At 40.6% G+C, this 14,614-nt stretch overlaps 1 protein-coding gene across 11 annotated transcripts in view; it reads right to left on the bottom strand.

Moving 5' to 3' along the window:
* Nucleotides 1-14,614, bottom strand: part of MEGF11 (multiple EGF like domains 11) — a 278,484-nt gene that overhangs the window by 58,091 nt on the left and 205,779 nt on the right. The gene's annotated exons all lie outside the window — the stretch shown is intronic.

Here is a 14,614-nt window from a genome sequence, read left to right as displayed (position 1 = left end):
GTGTGCGCGATGGTCTGGTGCGGATGCACTGGTTTTCTGTAGGCTTGCTCTGCGTGGAGGACAGTTGGACACTGGGTATCCCAAAGAAAAGCTACAGTACACAAGCTATAATAAACATCAGTCTCTTTCATCCTTATTCAACACATCTTCTGGTTTTGGCATTTGCTTTAATATACTGTACTTTATGGACTAGCAGAGGTTGATGACTTTGGCTGTCCACCTTACAAGCACTTACTTTGCAAACAAACCTTAACTGAAAAAATAAGTGGCTTAATGAGATTTGTGTCCCTGGTTTTGACAAGTAAGACTTTCAGAGCTCTCTGAGCGACAACTGCCAAATACAGTTAACTTCTTAATTACATAAGAGGAAAATGCACTTGAACTATAGCACTGGCTCTAAGATTTTATTAATTATAAATGCACACCCCGTTATTAACATTTTGAACTTGATTTGGGAGAATGACCTATGAAATTAAATGCATTCTGGTACTTTTAAAGATATGTAAATTCACCTTGCTCTCACCACCTGCCCAAGTGAATAATGCTGCAGTGTATGCCTATGCAGCTGTTAATGAGTTATATATTCTGTTAAACTGATTTCAAATGTTGTGTATTGAATCTTCACTCTTGCAATATGGTACTTTATATTTCTGTCCTATTTAGTAAAATTAATCAACAGCTGTGCTCCTTATGTTGATTATTCTTTTTTCTATTAAGATTGGGAAGTTAATGAGAGTAGTGGAATGTCTGGATGTGGTATACATGATAGGAAGGAGTAGCTTATTCAATCAAACACATACCCATGAAAATGTTAAAGCTATATTAAGAAATCTAGCTATAAATAACTTGGTATTTTACATCTCTGTTCTCCAAGTCAGAGTGATCCATGTGAACATCACAAATTTTCAAAAGTGCTTAATTTTCTTCATAATTTTCACTTAGAAGGTCCAGTTTATCAAAATATAGCCCTGAAATCTATCCAATGTATTCCTTCCTGATTTCAGGGGTCAATTCTAACTTTAACATAACCAATGGAAAAAGTCTATACTGGATGTTGTGTCAGGGTCAGTGTCAGTAAAAGCCCCTCTTTGTGTTGAAGCAGGATGTTCCTGTTCTTGGTTTTGCCTTACACCTTCCTGGGCCCTGATTGGTGAGATGACACCTCCGTCCCACCCAGGACAGGGGTACCACATCTCCACACAGCTGCTCAGAACCTAACACAAGTGAGCCTTTTTATGCTTGGAACCCAAATCTCCTGGGAGTATCCCAACATAGCAAAGACACAGGATCCATGGCCCCTGGGACCCTAAAAAGTCATCTTTAAACCAAAATGAATGGTAACAATAATGCCACCAACACCACCTATATGACCTTCTGTACCTTTAAGTACTTCAGAAATACTACTGTCGCTGCAACTAAATGACAGACCATTCTAGCACCATGAGAGGTTGGGGCATATAGTTGTTATTGTTAATTCTCCCCTATGTATTGAGGGTTAGGTCCAAGGAACCAAACTCCATTAATAACTCAGGCTGCAAGCTCACATCCATCAGCATCAAATATTAATAGACTCACGAGGGCCAGAGCATACATCTTCCCGGCTGGCAGTCAATAATATGTCTTGTTTCTGTTCAGGGAGAGAGGAAGATTTTCCTCCACAAAAATTATTATGGTACAATATTAGTAGGGCTCAAAGACACACTGCTGCCTTAGGTGTTTGTTGTGTTAACAAGCTCTGGACGCTTCAGAAAGTGTTTTCCCTGGCTTAATGTTGCCCTAACAGATTAGATTTCTTGTTTCTGTTAAAAATGCATTCATGCTGTAAACAATATCAACTCTCTTTAAAATTATTTTCTGATGTTCAATACCAAGATTTGTATTTATTCCTGTGTGTTTTGTATCAGACCTTTACATCTCTGAAATGCATTTTTGAAGGAAAAAAATGGTATCCCAGACCATAAGGGGAGTGAATAACTCAGCAATGATCAACACCACCGAGCGAAGTCCGCACCCCTACCTGATCTGTCTCAAAGTTTGACTATTTAAAGATGTGAAATTAAGGATTTCAGAAGTCGCTACCATCTATGGGAATAAATTTGCCTCAGAGGGCTAAAGCCTGGTTCCACTGAAGTCGGTGGCAAAACAGAAAATCAATTTTTCAAGGCCTCTGCAATGCAGAAGACTAACAGGGCTGTTATTGAACTTGGCCTCAAGTTTGGATGCTAAAAACCTATGTGACGGGTTTGTTCGAGTGTTCTTAAGGTTTAATCTCTCAAGGTGCTGAAAATCCTCAGCTCTTGTGCAGATTATTAGAGGGGACTGACAACACTGAAAGGCAACATATTTGGACCTCTGGTAATCTGTAATGTGACTCCAACTAATCTGAGATTTTTAACATGGTTATCTGATCTCCTCCCTCTCCCCCTCCTCACCTGTTTTTGTGCCAGGCGAATTAGAGGTGCAACACCTGCCACCCGAGCAGGGAAGCTCGATTTTCCATTCTCAGAGCTCACAGTGCAGACATTAAATAGACGGGCATGGTGTGGCGCCATGTGTACGCAACGATAAACAGATCAGAAAGACAAAATGCAGCTGCTGTTTGTACCTGCTGTCTGTGTGTCCGGATAAGCTGATTGGTATGGATTTAGTACATAAAAGTATATATTTATAGGTACACACATTACCTGGCACACCAGTGTGCTGGTACACTGTGTCTGGGCACTGATGCAGATCACAGATACAGTCCTGTATATTTACTTATTTAATTGTGACATTTACAATTAACCCAAAGTGGTTCTCCACAAACATTCCCTCAAGGTAAACATATGGTATCCAGCCACACAAACTGTCAGAACAAACTAATTTCCCTAATGGTGTTCCAGTGGAAATTAACGTGCTCTTCACAAGCGTATTAGCCACAGTAGGAAACTTCCTACTTTTACTGGTCCTCTCCTCCACCCTAGAATCAAACAATTTATTCACGACCTTACTATACAGCATCTTTAGTTTTCCAGACATAATGATGTCCTCTGGCAAAATTCCTTTCTCCTCTGGGTGTTACTAATTACTCCCTGCAGATGCTATTATTGGTGCTAATGATAAAATGCAGAAAAAAGGTTGGGGAAGGATCTTGTGCCCCATACAACCCAAGTTTGCAGGTAATCACTGTTACTAAGAACTGACAGTTGTTCTTTTACCCACTTTGTAATGTTATACGAGGCAGCTGTGCTGCAGTTTGATATACATCTAGAATGGCACAATTAAACCACTGATGACCTTATTCAGTCTCCTTTTCCATTGTACTTTTTATGGGAGAAGACAGGATAAGGTGGAAAGGATGGGAAAGAGATTTCTTACGTTTAAAAAATTACTTTACAGCTTGTGACTCAACCAGATACACAACCATTGGTGCTCCTGAATGCTGAAGTCTTTCATTAAATCATAAAGCATTTCCAAGAGCCACCTGCAAAGCTTTCCCCAGTCTGCACCTCAGTGGCATCGCTGTCCCCGATCACCCTGTAAAACCTGGACATGCCAGAAGGACCGAGCACACCTGCCCATGGGAGCAGGGGAACTTACCGCTTTGTTTCCTATTGTCTTACAAGGATTTAGGAACATTTAGAAATGGATGTCAGCATTTTATTTCACCTCCGACTTTGTGCAAATATGCTAATTCCTACAGTAAAATTCACAGTAAATGCCAAGTTCAAAATTAGTCATCCTGCTAAAATTCTTAAATTTGGTGTTTGATCAAAAGTATGCAGCAAAACATTCACACACAAATAAAACAGAGACTTTGTTATGAAGAGATTAGTAAGTAAAATTACTATAGATAATGTCAATTTCAAGTACTTACAGTACTTTATTGAATACGATTTAAATTCATTTTACTGGTTATAGTACAAAAGCAAAGCTGAGAGGACTGACCGTGAGAAGAGTAAAAGTTACCACAAAGTAACTGTGGTTTGTTGTTTTTCAAATTGTTTGTACAACATCTGGCCAAATTCCATGTATTCCTATTTTATAAACCCAAATACATTTGCTGTGGCCGGTACTGGTGTAGCATGTGTTAGTCCCTCAGCAAAGGCACAGAAGAACCTGGGCCAGATTCTCATTTCTGGCCCATTGGGCCTCTGGAGCCTCATTCCCCGACCTGGGTTTTTCTGTTTCCCATTGCACAACCTCACAACAGTAGCAGTAGCAGTATATTTAGGTTATTTTTATTTCTAAACTAGGAGTATTCGGCCTATGGTCCCAAAGCTGTAGGGGCTTCAGAGCAAAAATTATCCATCCATCCATCCATCCATCCATCCATCCATCCATCCATCCCTCCATCCATCTCCCCCACCACATTGACCAGGGAAGCCTTTGGCCACAGCTTAGAAAAGCCTTTGCTTAGGATTTGGCTCCCTGGAGAATAATTTGTACCTATCAACACTGAAGAACTTGTGCAGCCCTTCAGCCTGGACACCGCGTATGCATGTATAGAGCTGGAATCAACTGCACAGAGCTCATGGTCTCCAGCACAGAAAATCCCAGCTGTGAGGGGTTTACTGAGCCAGGTGCAATGATTCTGTGATTCTACGATTCTATGAACTGTGCATCCGAGGAGCCAGGCATTGCACGTTGTCCTTTCAAACTGGGAATTCTGCAAAATTTTGCAAAAACTAGGTGTGCAAATCTCACCATTTCCCTGCCCTCCAGCATCTCACCATTTCCCTGCCCTCCAACATGCTCCACACATCCAAAAAGAACAAAGTTGCAGCACAGTAAAACTGATGATGAAGTGGACCAGTGCTCTGTAAGAACAAAGGTAGCAAATTCCAGATTTGTGAGGTTTTTTTGTGTCCGTGAAATCAAGTGAAGACAAATACAAATAAAATTTTCACTAAAAAAAATGGATTTTGCCTACTAAAACTCAGCAAACCTGAGTTGGATTTCTGTCAGTGAGCACTATAATCCCATCACCACCAGGGAATAGTTTTTAAGTTTGCAAGGAAAATACGCCCAATATCAGTCAGTTATCTGCAATTAAAAAAATCCATTCCTGTTTTTCAAGCCACCTAAATATGGGCATTAAAAAAAAAGAAAGAGAATTCAATAAAGACAGCAGGCAAGAGAGAGCACCCTGCCTTCCTATAAATCAGTGCAGCACTGTTGCTGGCAAAAAGATCCAGCCTAACTTTACAGCACTTGAATATCTGCCTGGTTTAGTACTTAGGACTTAACTGCAGAGCACTTTAGTGTCAGTGAGGCAATGAATACAGCATCATATAATTAAACGTATTCAGAAGGAAAGCGATGTGGAGAGTAAAAAAGATGATCACCAACCTCTGAACAAGATTTTTTTTTTATACAGTCAGCACTTTTCACCTAATAAAGTATCACAAACCACATTTATCCAGGAGGGACCTCTCCAAAAATAGGAGATTGAATTTAGACGTGGTAAAACAACTCCTACATAATTTCCTCGGGACATTTCATCTGGTGATGGCGCCTCATATCTGAGAGATCAGCCTCCCCCCACAGCCGCTAATGGAGTACGGGCATGCAGCCGTGTACGGTTCAAAAAACATGACGAGGTCGGTGTTCAGCTAAATTGGGTGGGTTTGCGAAGCTCGGCTACATGAGGCAAGAGACAAAAACAAACTCCTAATTCTGTTCACAGTGGAGCTGGGGAGACAGGTTACAGAGCAGATATTTCAGGTGGAAATGAAAATATCTATAATACATGGGTTTAGATTTGGTAAATGGGAGGATAGATTATCAAGGCAGGTCAGAATATTTTAAACTTAACTCTGGGGAAGCTATAAAGAGTCAAACATCTGTGGGGCTCACTGCTGTTACTATAATCAACTTTGATCAGTTCCCATTCGTAAATGCTGCAAAAAATATGGCTATATCACAATTAACTGGCCCAGGCATAATGTGTATTATTGCAAGTCAGTGGGAAGTATTTACATGACTGAGAAGTATACACTTTGTACATGTGCTCTTCGTGACGTACTCAACAAGCTGCTTCTGTCCAAACTGTGGGACAGAAACCAGCTAAGCATTAATATATCCAAATGCTAAATCACAGTCCTTGAATGCTGCTGGTAAAGATGAAAAAAGCTGTTTTCTTCTGCTTTTTTTTTTTTTTAAATGAAGACATCTGAATTGGAGCTATCACTATGGTAAAGGAAAGATTTTAACATACTGTGTGCAGTTCCATAATTTTCTTTCCCAGATTTGGGTGGAATAGATCAGTGGCTAACAGCAGCTGAAACCATTTGGAAATACAGAGAAGCATTTTGATGCAGTGCAGTGTACTTCAGAGTGGGAATTCAGAGCTGGCTATGACAATTCTGCACCCGTTATTCTATGGGAGTGTCTTTGTCTGGAAATCAGAGATGTTTTCTGTTCTGTCCACATAGCCCGAGTGCCACAGTCCAGGATCTGCCTTGTAGAACAACTGTGGCCTCCTGACTTTTTGGCAATAATAAATTTGGGCTCTGGCTGACAAGTCTGAACAGTTCTGCAGAAAGGACACTAGTAAAAACAGACAATAAAAGGTATCATTTATACTTTCAGCCTCTATGACGTCCTCTGGCAAGAAGATCCATGGTTTAATTATAAATACAAAGGAGAAAAATTAACTTTATGTTTGCTTCAAATTCACTGCCTGATTTTTAATTGGGAAACTTCTTACACTGTGATAAATAGCAAACACGCATTCCTTCTTCCCCTTCCTTCATGGTGTAAGGGACTCCTCACATATCTACCCTCAGTGACCCCTTTTCTAAGCAAAATCATGCGCTCTCTTATTCTCGTTTTATGGGAACCATTTCACAATTTAATTACACATTCTGTGAAAAGCACTATCTCTGTCTTTAAAACTGCTGTGCAATCATTTAATTGGTTGCCCCTTGTTCCTGTGTTATTAGAAACAGTAAATAACCATTTCTCGTTCATATTCTATGCACCATCCACAGTTCCATTGATCTCTGTCGTATCTCTCCTCAGCCACCTGTTTCCTGAGCCGAGTTCTAGCTTATCAAGTCCCTCTTTGTATAGAAGCTATTCCATATAAAAGGTGATCTCTGGTACCATTCGCTACTTCCATTATATCCTTTGTGAGCAGGAATCCGCCAAACTGTGCGCAGTAATTTGAGATTTAGATATATTATGGATTTATACAATACCACAAAAATGGTTTTTCCATCCTGTTTTGTTCTCTTCCTGATCATTCCAACTATTCTGTCTGGTGCTCTGGGTTCGCTTATTTTTTGACTGGTGCTGAGAATTCATTTGAGGTTTTCAGAAAACTATCCACTGCGATTGCCTGATCTCTTTCCCTGAATGGTGGCAATTAAATTAGAACTCACCTTTTGTCTATTTACTTCATGTTATTTTACTTTGCTCTATTACTCTGCATTTTTGAACACTGAATTTCAACCTACCCAGTCATTCCGTAACACGAAACCTTCCCCTTAATTTGCTACTAGCTTTGCGTTTGACAATCCCCATAGTTTTGCACTATTTGCAAACCTTCTTTTAGAATTCTCCTACAGCTGTACTATACAATTAAGGATAATGTCCAAGCGTAGGCTCAAATCTAAACTTTCCTATCACACAGACCGTCTGCGCTCACCAGCCTGGTCACCAGCTGCGACCTGCAAATTTCTGTAGCAGAAGCTGCCAAAAAAGTTCAGTACATCAGTGTCTGAACTCTTGTTCACACGGATGGGATGGCTGGAGTCCAGGAGGAGTTAAACGTGCTGCACACAGCAGGTCTCCTCCACTGCTCTCTTGCTAAGAGCCCTGGGGCCACAGAAGCAGCAACGTGGATGGCAAATCCGCAGGTACGGGGCTGAGGATGCAAACACCTGCGGTTGAACTTGGTTCTGAGCTGCATGAGCCACGTGTGAAAGGATCAAAGTGGGAAGAAAAAAAAAACACAAAAAGAAAATAAAGCATCTGAAAAAATAAATGTCAACATCAAGTTAATGGGGTTTGCGATGTACCTACTAAAAAGCTGGTAAATAACCTGGCAATCATACAGAGGCAGATAAACAGATATCTTGTCAAACTTTCACAGATATTCCTAAATCCAAAAACATGGTAAAATTCCAGTTGCTCTTTGGCACAAGAAAACACACCAGGATCTTCTGTTTATATACGTTTGATTGTAAAGGACAAAGTATTTTCCTCAGAAAAGCCAGAAAATAAAATGAAAAACAAACCTGTGACTTAAATCTTATACTTACATGGTTTTAATGAAGTCAGTTTGCAATTTGAACTACCAGGAGAGGCAGGTACCAACACTTTTATGCTCAGATCCACAGACAGTGTGGATAAAGATACACGCATTAAGAAGCTTAATAGATGAAAAGAGACACTGCTATTGGCAAGCAGTTTATTCCTCTGCAAAATTCAGAACAAATAACTCAGTATGGACAGAATATTGAACTCCACTGATTCTGAATGAGGCTACAGGAACAGAAATGCAATTTGACATAGCCACATTGCCAATTAAGGATAAAATACAGGAAATGTGTCAACTAGCTACAAAGGCAGAGGCATTCAGGATTTCTGTATGAAGTTGGTTCCTTTGGACCCACTTACGAAAACTTTGGAGTTATTCAGGTAAATAAAACTGCGGCAGAGCCCAGAAGTAAAAGTAAATATAAGAAGAGGGGGAGACCTGAGACTTGGTCATGGTTCTTTTAAATTATAGACACTGTGTGTGACTGAATAAGTTCTCATTAGTAGAGGCAGCTGGTGAGACAAACTCCACTCTTGTATGTCTGGGACCGTCCTACCAAAGATAGTGGTTGTGTTCAGGTAAACTTGGGCTGACAAAGGAGAATTTGAGCTGTCACAGAAAATTTCTGCAGCTTGTACATCAGTAAGAGAATGAGCAAACAGAATGAAACAGAAGTTGTTCATAAAAGGGTCTGAAAAATCCCATTGAATTCAAAGAAAGGGATACAGTTTCCACAACTGAGGGCGACCCACTGTGTCTCATGCACCCAGTGACCTTGTTAAATACTCCGGTACAATAGTTCACCTGCTCAAAAGCGCATGACAAACACTCTGAAGTGAGAGGAGAGCCTTCATTATGGCTCACGCAGCCAGACATCGCCACGGACACCGTCAGGGTTTAGGAAAACACGGGCTCTGAACGCTGCGGCTACCCGTGCTCCAGCAGAAAGGTCTAATTGCTCAGTCCGAGCGCCGGGGGGAGAGCACCAACCTGCCTAATGGGCAGCAAGAACCTGGGACGTTGATATAAAAATCCATAGGGGAGCAGCTTAGGCTGAAAGCCTGGGAATACCCAGGAGGCCTCCCCATAATGGTCTTCCCTGTCGGTATCTGAACACAGGAGATCTTCTGTAACATCGCAGTGCCAGAGGAATCCATTTGTGAGTTATTGAAATACCAGCTTTAGCCCACATCCAGTTTCTTTGCATAGAGGTGATGTTCATTGTTTCCCAGTCTCAGCTCAGAAGTGGATTGGCTTTTCAGAAAGGCACCTGCCATTTCAGAAAGACACAGCACGATCTGGTGGCTTGCAGTGCTTCCCAAGGGTGCTGTTCTGAAAGCTCTGACTACCTGTGCTGTTTGTCCCCACAAAAAATCCTACAGGGCCTTTGAAATGGATCATGCAGCCATGCAACCAAGCTCGACCTGAACCAACGGTTTGTGAAGGTAAAAATGGTAAAATGGCTGAGTCTCTCAGCAAATTTGCCAGTCACTGCTGACAGAAAGGGGGTTTGTGATGTACATACTGATCCATAGGGAGCTGGACTGAGATCAAACTCATTTCTTGCAGGCCGCTGCAGAGCCAAGAGGAGATAATTTCCAATTTATCATGACCTGGCCTGGTTCAGGCCTGGCAGCCTAGGGATGCAAAGCTTATAGTCTGTTATTAGTCCCAGTGGTCTACACACACACACAAAAAAGTACAGCCATTTTACACACATAAATACGTACTTTTGCATGTGTAGAGAAGTAGGCAAGAAAACTCAGAGGTCATCAATGAAAAGGGATATAAAGAAGCAACTCAGAGGCTGTTTTATTCCAGTCTATGAATATGCAAAAATCCTGACAGGTACAAATGATTCCTGACCAGCTCTATTTATGTGAGGAATATACCAAAACCTTGGGAATGAGACGTTTTGTTTTATGTTAATAAACTCAGACCTTCCGACATGCAGCCCAGCTGACAGAAAAACTTCTGTACAACTAGAATGTGACAGTTCTTTCATTTCAAGAACAATTTTCCAGCTCACTCTTAATTAGACTGTGTGGAACAGAGTGGTTTTTGTTGCCTACTTGAGATCCACTTCTTGTTCCACATCCACTTGTGAAGTAATTTGTAAGCTTAAAAATGATCAGCTGAGTTTTCCATCTAGATGAGTTATCTCCATCCAGAAGATACCAATAAAATGCATGTTTGAAGGACAGTGGACTCCTCAGGGACCAGAAGCAGCAAAAGGGGATCTAGGGAAGAGTTCAAAGGCTGGGAAACAATTTCATCCACGTCATGACTTAATATTCAGCACTTGTTCAGGCAAAATCCTTTCCTTTTCAGGGACTGCAATGCACAGTACTGTTAACCTGGTTGTGCAGGGAGGGGATTATGTGAATTTGAGGTCCACGAGCCCATTTGAGTGCCCTTTGTCAGCCTAAGTGTCAGAGGAGACGTGGCAGAGAGAGACAGGGTTACTGCAGTGAGGAAGGGATAGAAATCTGTGGAAAACAAGGCTCTTTTAGCTCCACTGCTTACAGGACAACTTGTTTTATTTTTATTATTAATGAATAATTCACTTACTGCCAGCTACAGCCTACACTGAAACCCACCTGCACAGTATGGATGCCTTTTTGCACACCCACTGCCACAACCGCTGGCCATTCACAGGGTTCTGGGACACGGGATTATGAATATAAATAGGAAACCTGTGAGAAGAAATGCATCTTCCTTGTGCATCTAGGTAATTCATGGAATGAGACTGGGCAAACTATTTCTGTTGCCTATAATACTCCAGTTAATTGGACAACTGCTGTGCCAGAAAACCTTCTCCCCACCTACAGCAAGTAAAATTTATACTGGTGGTTGATAACAAGAACATCTTGATAAAATGGTTGGATTTATTTTACACCTATAAATGAAAAGAGCTCTTAACAAAGGGGGGTAACTGATATGCTCAGTAAATCAAGGATAAAAGGACACAGGCGCTATTGAAGATTTTTTCCCCTCGTCTTTTCTTTTTAAACCTTTTGATGAGGTGCCCTGTTGCTCTGAGATGTGCTTCCACTGAAGTACTTTTGGAATTATCTCAAAGAGAAACAGATCATTTAAATAAGTTAAAGCCCCCCAAACAGATCCACTATCTCCAACCTTAGGTTCATTTTTTATATTAAGAGTTTTGTGAAATTTATAAAATAACTTTACTACTGAACCAGGGGCTTATAAGACAAAGAAGTCTCGTTTTCGCCTGCTTCCTTCTGAAGTAGTGAAGAATGATATATTCAGAATAAAGATGAAACCAAATATGTAGAAGAGAGCGAATATTCTGATACGTTTGTATTTATCAACCTTGAATGTTTAGAAAACACCTATGGGCAATGATTCTTCAAATTCCTCCAGACCTACCTGGATTTTGGTCCTTCAGGGAAAATTCAATTGAAGATAAGATAACGTGCTCCTTTCTATTTACTTTTTTGTTTGTTTGTTAGACAAGACACAGAATTTTAAAGCTGTAGGACAAGAGAGCAGGCTTTTTTTTTTTTTTTTTTTTTTTTTAACACAGAGGGAAGGATTGTTTGTTCTCTCCTGTATGTTTTCTTCAGGGAACAAGAGATGCTGCATGTGCCAGAAGGAAGCCAGTTGTGGCTGGAATACTCAACAGACTGGACCTGTAAGTTTCTTATGACTTCTATACATACTACAAAATTGTGGTCCTCATTTCTCTAAAAGGGTAAATTGGTCATTTTACTCCTGGGGTAGGTGTGGGGCAGACTAAGACTGGCCTGAGACCGTGTGCGTGGGTGTTTGTACCGACAGAGATTGAATAGCACTATAATAAACACTTATTTCTATTAAATGCTTGAGCTATTGTTTATTGTGTGTTACAGACGCTCTTACTCCAATGCATAGGCACGTATTAACACATGTAAACCTTGAAAGTGATTTGTACCCCTGTGGCAGAGAAAGTATTATGTTGAGAAACACTGGCATGCCAGACAAAATTAGGGACTTACAGACCCAGATTTAGTCTGTTTCAGTTCTTAAGTGCACAGATTCCCACTGAGCTCAGTTGGAGATATATATACATAAGTACTTATATAAGGATATATTTGAAAGGCATTATTTTCTTATAGTTTTAATTGCAATTTTGATGCAACGTCAACAGCAGATGCAAATGCCACAGATGCACAGTACTGGGATATATCTGGGAGAGTCTCAGGGAATCCAAGTGACATTCCAAAAGCTCAAAAATCTTTTAGTAAGAGGTCACCACAGCTATAGTTCCCATACTTTCCTGTACTGTGATTGGCTGTTATGGGATCTACCAATATAGTCAAGGAACAGAAAAATGTCAGAATGAATTCTTTCATTTTGGTGATGAAGTGCTAGCTTTGCTTGCCAGCATGCAGAGTTCAATAAAAGCAGACAGGTCTTCAAAAAATTGCAGCATAAATAGATGAACTCTTTAAAGTAATATAAGTTCTGTCATCTGGACGTGAAATATAGACCTAAGTGCCCGCCGAAGTAAAAGCTGACCACACATTCCATAGATAAGTGTTGAAGTTTTCTCAGAGTGTCTGGGGCTGAGAAATGTTTTAACTACATCTCTCCTTGCCACAATAGGCAGAGTGAAAGCATTTGAAGTTAAATCCATTTTTCAAAGGAGGAAAACAAAGCATTCATATAGAAATGAAGACATAGCACAGGATGAGGTCTCTAGATAGCCACTGTTTCCAGGAAAGTCGCAATTAGCTATGCAATGGAGAAGGTGAACTTAGTTGTATTTCAATAGCATTAATAATGATCTCAGTAGCTAGAACGCTGATAGGGACGTGCAGGGGGTCGGTTTCAAGATTTCCTTGTGAGACAGAAGGTCAGGATTCCTGTGGTCTCCTGTCATATTTAATTCATATCCTCTGGCCTTCTTCACCACATTTATTGAATTACAGAAATAAAATTCAATGAGCCAAAAACAAAAGAAGAGAAGACAGGGCAAATTCTGATTTTTTTTACATCCCTCCTGCACAACTGACTTCAGTGGGCTTGTAACAGAGCACCTGAAAGCAGAATTTAAAAGGAGGGGAAAGCATAAGTTGGTATAACCCCTCTCACCACCCCCATAATTGCATCCAAGTAATTTATTGCAAACAGTGGCTATTTGCATGTGGGAGCCAGGATCCAATTTCTACCAGTCAGGAATTTCCCTGTACACTTTTCAAGGCTAATCTTCATGTACTCGCTGTGTGTTTAGCAGATTCCTTCTTGCCACAAATGAGATGGCAGCAGAATGGCTTTTCAGAACCATTCTTAAGAAAAACATCACTGGCAATTCTTCAAATGGATACTGAGAGGCAATTCTTAAATACGTTACAAATACCTGTTTCAGGGCAGTGCCCTGTTGGCATGTTTATCATGATGATTCCCTGCAATCATCTTAATGAAAGGGATACAAGCCTATATCCTCCCTTCACAAAGAGATGCAACAAGCACAGGGTTTCCAACAGACCAGCAGCCTGGACTCCACTGCTGGAACACATGAGGAGCAGCTCTAGACGTGCTCTGTGTTTTTGGGGAAGATTTTGTCGTGTCTCCTCTGCTCCTATTATCCTATTTTTATTGTCCTGTTTGCTGCCTCCAAGAACTGAGCTGTTTTGGGTATGATTGTGGATCACTCAGATTTCTGAGCTACCTCTTCAGTCAAATCCACACTGTGGTTTAAGAGTTAAAATAGTGCAATCCCCTCATGTGAGCACAGTCATATCAGAACCTCACACAAATCACCTGTACCAGAGCCCAATAACATCTTTACAACAGTGTAATTCGTTTTCAGAGCTAGGTATGTGCAAATCCGGTTGTTGAGTCTGACCCAAAATATTCATCAAAAAAACACATAAAAAGTTGTGAAGTTCCATTCAAACCTGCAAGCTCACCAATATTTATCTTCGGCATTTGAATTTTTGGAAATGTCACAGCTAATAAATAATGTATTATTTTCTGATCTACAAGGTACATTTTTATTTAAAAACTTGAATCTGCTTAACTTCCAAAAATTAATTGCCCAGCTCACGTACATGTCCACCTATGGCATAACTGCCTTTCCACTTAATACATTTAATAAAGGTGACCAGATGCTTTGTGTTTTTAATGGCTTGTTCTGCATCCCAAACAAATGTCCCTGTTTTGGCTGCGATTGTAGATGATTCATTCTGAAAACCTGCCCAGCTGCCCTGACACAGCCAAGCCAGGGCACAGTAAAGAAAACAAACCATCTGTGCAAAAGAAGTGGGCTGGGGGAGTGATTTGTTCAGAAACAACTGTCATTTCTTGGTCACTATGTTTTCTAGGCATCCAGCAACCCAAAAGTCCTATGGGCCCAAC

This window comes from Patagioenas fasciata, chromosome 12 (assembly GCF_037038585.1).
Source record: "Patagioenas fasciata isolate bPatFas1 chromosome 12, bPatFas1.hap1, whole genome shotgun sequence".
NCBI classification, from domain to species: domain Eukaryota; kingdom Metazoa; phylum Chordata; class Aves; order Columbiformes; family Columbidae; genus Patagioenas; species Patagioenas fasciata.
This window is presented reverse-complemented; position numbering and strand designations above follow the sequence as displayed.